Source organism: Aegilops tauschii, chromosome 7 (assembly GCF_002575655.3).
Source record: "Aegilops tauschii subsp. strangulata cultivar AL8/78 chromosome 7, Aet v6.0, whole genome shotgun sequence".
Lineage (NCBI taxonomy): Eukaryota > Viridiplantae > Streptophyta > Magnoliopsida > Poales > Poaceae > Aegilops > Aegilops tauschii.
This window is the reverse complement of record NC_053041.3, coordinates 345,869,924-345,877,670: the sequence shown is the minus strand read 5'-3', so window position 1 is coordinate 345,877,670 and position 7,747 is coordinate 345,869,924.

Below are 7,747 nucleotides of genomic sequence, written 5' to 3'. Positions count from 1 at the left end.
CACGCAATTATGCGAAGCATGCAAAGGGTAGGATGTCTCAAAATCTCCTAATATGTATGAGGAAACTATGGAGGTCTCTTCATGAGCATTAGTGGAAACATCACATGGAGAATATTGACAACATCCAAAACAAAGCATATTCGGAACAATGTGATCATGGCATGGCATGGTAGATGAATTGCGCAAATCATGTAAAGGAAGCATAGCAATATCATCGCATGAAAAACAAAAGCCAATGACCATCATCTCGTCATCTATGCCATAAGTGAAAATGGGATTGATTTTAATGGAGCATGCATAGTTACTATGTTGAGATTGAAATGAAGCAATATGGGAGATCTCACTCATAGCGTATGACAAGTTTAATGGATTGTCAAACATGAAGTGACCAATAGAATTTTCACATAATATCCTATGGAGCATAGCATCACAACTAGGCAACTCAACATGCTCATCATCATATTCATCATAAATTGGTAAGTCATGACATGAAGAAGTCGCACTAGCATGAAGCATGGGAATAGGTGGATCAGCATCATGCAAGCAATCATTGGTGAGATAGTCCACTAGTGAGACAAGAGAAGCACCATCACCTATGTTACCTTTGGAGCATCGCGCATGTTTTGTAGGTGAGGTGTCGAAGATCCACTCGTTGTCATCTTCATCTTGATGGAACCATGTGGGTGGTGCATCGTCTTCCACCATGGCCATCGGATTTCCCATTGGAGGGATGGACTCATCGAGGGTAGGCATGTCGTCATGTAGGAGACCTAGCACCAAAGAAAACACACTCGGAGTAGAGGTTAAGTTGTTAGAAATCATAGTGGCCTCACGTGCCCTCTCAACTACCTCACTCACTAAGTGTTGTGGCTCACTCACTCCCTCTTGGATGCTCTCACTTGTATGGTTGGTGGAGTCACTCAAATGGCTCTCAACCTCACATAGGATGTGTGGCATGCTCTCATGTGTGGGGCTAGTGGTGGTCACACTCATCCTCTCATAGGAAATGCACTCAATGTAACATATGGTGGAGTCACTCATATCACTCATGATGGGGTGGCTCTCCTCACATGGGAATTGGGGCATCTCTTCATATGTGGGTGTCAGAGAGATGTTGGTGCAAATGTCTCCATGCTCAACTCCTATCAGCGCCTTGGTTGAAGGGATAGTCCCATGCTCAACCTCCTCATCCATAACGCCTCCAAAGATGAATGCCGTAGGAAGTGGCAAATCATCACTCTCCTCCGAGACCAAAGATAAAGTTTCATGTGTGGTCTCGTAACTTGACTCGGAGTATTCGTCCAATATGGGCGTCGTCTTCATGTTGTTGAAGAGGTTCATGCTTGTCACTGTAGTCGAAGGGGATGGCCCTTGCTCGACTGTCTTGTCACCATCTTGTTGTTGGAGGCCCATATGATGGCACCTCATAGCTCGTCTCCATGACCGAAGGGAAATTCCCATGCTCGGCCATCTTCCTTGTGGGGCTTCTGAAGATGGAAGTGTTGCCCTCGTTCGTAGTTGGTCGCCTAGTTATTGAAGATGTTGATGTAGGCGAACTCATGGGAAGTAGGCGAAGATGTCGTACGTCCAAAGGCGAAGATGCCTTGAGAACACTTGGCGAAGATGCCGAAGTGGTTGGGGTAGCCGTAGCTCCGTCTTGGTGGTGCTCGTCTCGCGGTCTTCTCTTTTTCTCATGAAGCTTGGCCTTGGCGTGAAGTAGGGCTTGTTGGGACTTGTGCATTTGTGCTTGGCGAGCATCTTCATGATGATGGTGTCGTTGTCATGCTTGAGCTCGATGGCGTTCGTCGTTGTCGTGCACATGATGCTTGGAGGTGACTTGCCCTTCATAACGATGTGGATCACGAACGTGATGGTGGTCGCCATGGAGATGTGGACGTGGACGAATTGCGCTTGCATCGCATGGGCGCTCTGAAGATGATCGACTTGCTCGTCGTCGCCTTGAGGATGATGAAGGGGAAGAACGGTTGATCAACAGGGTCTGAATCTCCTCCATCCATGCATTGTTCTCCTCCTTTTCTGTGCAGAGCTTGTGGTCGAGGTAGTCTCTTGTACGTAGCTCGGAGTGTCGCATGTCGATGGTGAGGTTGTCGATGCGCTCTCGCAATCTTTTATTGTGCGCCTTGCATTTGTCGTTGTAGATCGAAGATTGACGATTTGGTGATATAGTTATTCGCGCCATCGTTGTCCTGGAAGACCGGAGATGAAATGCCTTGCCTATCCATCACAAGACTCGAGCAAATATGAGTGGGAGAAAGAGAATAACTATACCAAATGTACCTTGACCGATGTTGAAGATGGATCAATGATCACTCAATAACGTAACAAGGAAATAGCACAATTGGTACCGATCTTGTCAATTTCCCACACCTACACAAATAAGGCTTATGGTGGAGCTCGGTGAGGATAGGGCACAAAAATTTGATGCAAAATGTTAGCAAGATTCAATAATGTTGAAAGAGATTCACAAATTCGCAAGTGCAACAAGTAGACCAATAGCAATGAATGGCACACGGAAACGCACACGGATAGATTAATGGGGTCGTGCAACCAAGGAATGAGCTCATAATGTGGAATCCACGGAAAATGCTCTTGTTGCACAACTCTATAGAGACGCAAGCACGATTGCTCAATACGCGGATACGACACTTGTCCACAACCTATATGAGACAAAATATAACGACTTCTATCCCTAGTATGCTATGTATATGATGATCCCGGTGTTTCTCTCAAGATGATCCAAGATGATGGATATGACAATCTTATGTGCAATGTAGTATGATGCTATGGCACTTGCTTACAAGCTTCTTTGCTCTTTCTCTTTTGCTTAAAAGCTTATTCTTTTTTTTGTAGGGCCACTTTGCGAAATGCACAAACCAAGATAGCAATTGTGTATATGCAGGGACAATCTTGTGACACAAGGGATGATACGATGATACCAAGATGATATGGTATGTATGCAATGGAAGGTGTAGATCACTAATGTGCACAAGTAACGTTGCCGACAATACTCAAAGGCTAGTCTCGATAGGTAAGTCACGCAAAATGGGCTAGGGGTTATCAATGCAATGGCAAGGGGAATATAAATGGATGCCGTCGAGGTTACCGTCAATGGTTTGTCATGTGTAAGCAAGGACGGATAATGATGAAGTGGTCGATGGCAATGACGACCTCGAGGCGATGATGAGTGGCGGTATTCTCGATGTCGAACCATCCCTAATTAGCCGAAACACCTTAGGAAACAGAAAAACCGCGAACTCAAAATCTCAAACGCAAATGTCAAATGGTGGTAGCGGAAAGCGGTGGTGGTTTTGCGGAAGCTCAATGGGATTGCGGAAATGCAATGATGGGTTTTGGAGTATGCAATGCGGAAGTGGAGGGTAAGGTGGTGGACTATACACGGTGTCGGAGTTGGAAGCACGGTCCCTAAGTAGCCGAAACACCTTAGGAGACACAACTCACAACACAAACAAAATTGGGTTAAGTTGGGTTGGCGGAAGTGTATGGTGGGCAAGCCTATGCGGAATTTATGGTGGTGGTTGATGAAGAAGCAATCGTCCCTAAGTAGCCTAAACACCTTAGGAAACTCGAATCACTACTCAAACAACCACTAATGCTATAGGGAAAAAATTGGGTTAGGTTGCGGAAGTCAGTGGTGGTAATGCGGAGGATGTGGTGGAAGCCCTAGGCAAAGATGCCAAAGTTCCAAAAATTTGATGGAGTCAAATGGTGTCGAAACCTATCTAGAGGGATAGAGGATGTCAATAGCTACTCAACAAGCTAAAGAACGTGAAAATCGGACTCCAGATGAATTAGTTATGGTCAAAACGGTGAAATACCGAAGGCTAAAATGTCAGGGGGCGGACATCCGGGGGTTTGGCCGGAAATCCGGGACCTGATGTCCAGAACCACGTGCAAAATTGTGCTCCAGGAGCCAGATGTCCGGGGCTACGGGCCGGATGTCCGGGCTCGAAATCTGAGGATGAACTCGAGGAACTCAATTTTGGGGCGGAAATTGATTATTTCGGGGGCAAAATTTGATGAATTTCGTGGATGGAAAGTGGGAAAACTTGGGGAAAGATAGATCTAATCAAGACACAACGAATCCACGAATCAAAATCAACAAAACATCATCAAATCAACAAATCACAAAAAAATTGGGGGGCTATTTTTGTGGGGAATTTTTGAATTTGGGACAAAATCAACAAAACAAGGCTAGAAAACAAAGGGGGGAGGCTCCGAAATCGTGATCAACCTGGCTCATGATACCAAGATGATGTAGGGTGGAACCCTATACGGCCGATCTTTCACGAAAGGAGCAGATCCCGCGATGAACACGAAGAACACAAGGGGAAATCACGAAAGGAAACACAAGAGAAACACTCAAACCAACGAGATTAGGTCACACATATGCTAGATCTGAGTACACATAGAGATCACACGGTCCGAATCCAACAAAGGACGATACATACGGTAACCGGTTCTTCTCCGTGAGGAGGTCTTGAGGTCTTCCCGTAAGGGGTCTTGAATCCAAGTGGATCTTCTCCGAAGAGGTGTCGGTCCATCGCGATGGAGTAGATCCGGATGGATGAGCGAGGCTCTATCTCACATATGAGCCATCACAACGCTAACCCTAACTAGGAGGAGGAGGGGGGGTCTATATATACTGCTATCCCACGAAGGGGTAAGTGAGAGGGGGATACATGGGCCCTTGGCCCGATCTCTGCGCACAGGCAGGTGCCGGATGTCCGGGCTGGGGGCGGATGTCCGGCGGCTCACGAAGAGCCGGATGTCCGGGCCTCTGGCCGGATGTCCCGGATGGACTTGGCTGGCTTCGGTTGCATTCTATGATGAGGGGCCGGATTTCCAGGCGAAGGGGTCGGATGTCCTGGGCTTCGGGAGGAGCCGGATGTCCGGGGCATGGTGCAGGATGTCCGGGCTATCGGGGTCGCTTCCGGAGCTCTCTGGATAGGAAGGGGCCGGATTTCCGGGGGTCGGGTCGGATGTCCGGGCTGGGGCCGGATGTCCGGCCGCTGTAGCAGCTGGCTCTTCTTCCTTCTCCTTCCTTCGCTCCCACACACACTTGGCCTTGGTCCACTCGGGTGTACCTGAGTATGCACAAGGTCCGCGCTTGAAGTAGCATCCATGTCTTACATGCGAAAAGGGAGGATTCGGAAAGGAGCGAGTTCACCTTATGTCCAATGGCGTATGCTTGAGGTCTCAACATGTGGGCACTTGGGGCTTGAGGAGAAGTCGTAGTGTACATGGAGATGATCGTAGGATGCTCCGCATCATCGTGCAATGTAGTATGATGCTATGGCACTTGCTTACAAGCTTCTTTGCTCTTTCTCTTTTGCTTAAAAGCTTATTCTTTTTTTGTAGGGCCACTTTGCGAAATGCACAAACCAAGGTAGCAATTGTGTATATGCGGGGACAATCTTGTGACACAAGGGATGATATGATGATACCAAGATGATATGGTATGTATGCAATGGAAGGTGTAGATCACTAATGTGCACAAGTAACGTTGCCGGCAATACTCAAAGGCTAGTCTCGATATGTAAGTGATGCAAAATGGGCTAGGGGTTATCAATGCAATGGCAAGGGGAATATAAATGGATGCCGTCGAGGTTACCGTCAATGGTTTCTCATGTGTAAGCAAGGATGGATAATGATGAAGTAGTCAATGTCGATGACGACCTCGAGGCGATGATGAGTGGTGGTGTTCTCAATGTCGAACCGTCCCTAATTAGCCGAAACACCTTAGGAAACAGAAAAACCGCGAACTCAAAATCTCAAACGCAAATGTCAAATGGTGGTAGCGGAAAGCGGTGGTGGTTTTGCGGAAGCTCAATGGGATTGCGGAAATGCAATGATGGGTTTTGGAGTATGCAATGCGGAAGTGGAGGGTAAGGTGGTGGACTATACACGGTGTCGGAGTTGGAAGCACGGTCCCTAAGTAGCCGAAACACCTTAGGAGACACAACTCACAACACAAACAAAATTGGGTTAAGTTGGGTTGGCGGAAGTGTATGGTGGGCAAGCCTATGCGGAATTTATGGTGGTGGTTGATGAAGAAGCAATCGTCCCTAAGTAGCCTAAACACCTTAGGAAACTCGAATCACTACTCAAACAACCACTAATGCTATAGGGAAAAAATTGGGTTAGGTTGCGGAAGTCAGTGGTGGTAATGCGGAGGATGTGGTGGAAGCCCTAGGCAAAGATGCCAAAGTTCCCGTTCCAAAAATTTGATGGAGTCAAATGGTGATGGTAGTATTTTTGTGGGATGGGGAATATCAATAGCTTCAAAACGAGCTAAAGAGCGTCAAAAACGGACTCTAGATGAATTAGTTATGGTCAAAACAGTGAAACACCGAAGGCTGAAATCCCAGGGGCTGGACATCCGGGGGTTTGGCCGGAAATCCGGGACCTGGTGTCCAGAACCGCGTGCGAAATTGCGCTCCAGGAGCCGGATGTCCGGGCCACGGGCCAGATGTCCAGGGGGCCAGATGTCCGGGGCTACGGGCCGGATGTTCGGGCTCCAAATCTGAGGATGAACTCGAGGAACTCGATTTTGGGGGCGGAAATTGATGATTTAGGGGGCAAAATTTGATGAATCTCGTTGATGGAAAGTGGGAAAACTTGGGAAAAAGATAGATCTACTCAAGACACAACGAATCCATTGATCAAAATCAACAAAACATCATCAAACCAACAATCACAAAAAAAATGGGGGGCTATTTTTGTGGGGAATTTATGAATTTGGGACAGAATCAACAAAACAAGGCTAGAAAACAAAGGGGGGGCTCCAAAATCGTGATCAACCTTGCTCTGATCCAAGATGATGTAGGGTGGAACCCTATACGGCCAATCTTTCACGAAAGGAGCGGATCCCGCGATGAACACAAAGAACACAAGGGGAAATCACGAAAGGAAACACAAGAGAAACACTCAAACCAACGAAATTAGGTCACACATATGCTAGATCTGAGTACACATAGAGATCACACGGTCCGAATCCAACAAAGGACGATACATAGGGTAACCGGTTCTTCTCCGTAAGGAGGTCTTGAGGTCTTCCCGTAAGGGGTCTTGAATCCAAGCGGATCTTCTCCGAAGAGGTGTCGGTCCCTCGCGGTGGAGTAGATCCGGATGGATGAGCGAGGCTCTATCTCACATATGAGCTATCACAACGCTAACCCTAACTAGGAGGAGGGGGTCTATATATAGTGTTAGCCCACGAAGGCGTAAGTGAGAGGGGGGATACATGGGCCCTTGGCCCATTCACTTTGCGCAGACAGGCGCCGGATGTCCGAGCTGGGGGCCGGATGTCCGGCGGCTCACAAAGAGCCGGATGTCCGGGCCTTGGCCCGATGTCCGGGCTGAGTTCGGCCCGAACAGATGCTCTCTGGATAGGCGGGGTCGGATATCCGGGCGAAGGGGCCGGATGTCCGGGGCTTCGGGAGTAGCCGGATGTCCGAAGCATGGGGCCGGATGTCCGAGGCATGGGGCCGGACGTCCGGGCTGTCGGGGGCGCTTCCGGAGCTCTCTGAGTAGGTGGAGGCCGGATGTCCGGGCCTTGGCCGGATGTCCGGCCGCTGTAGCAGCTGGCCCTTCTTCCTTCTTCCGTCTTCGCTTCCGCACACGCTTGGCCTTGGTCCATGGGTTCTCCATGGTCTCCTCGGGTGTACCTGAGTATGAACAAGGTCCGCGCTTGAGGTAGCATCCA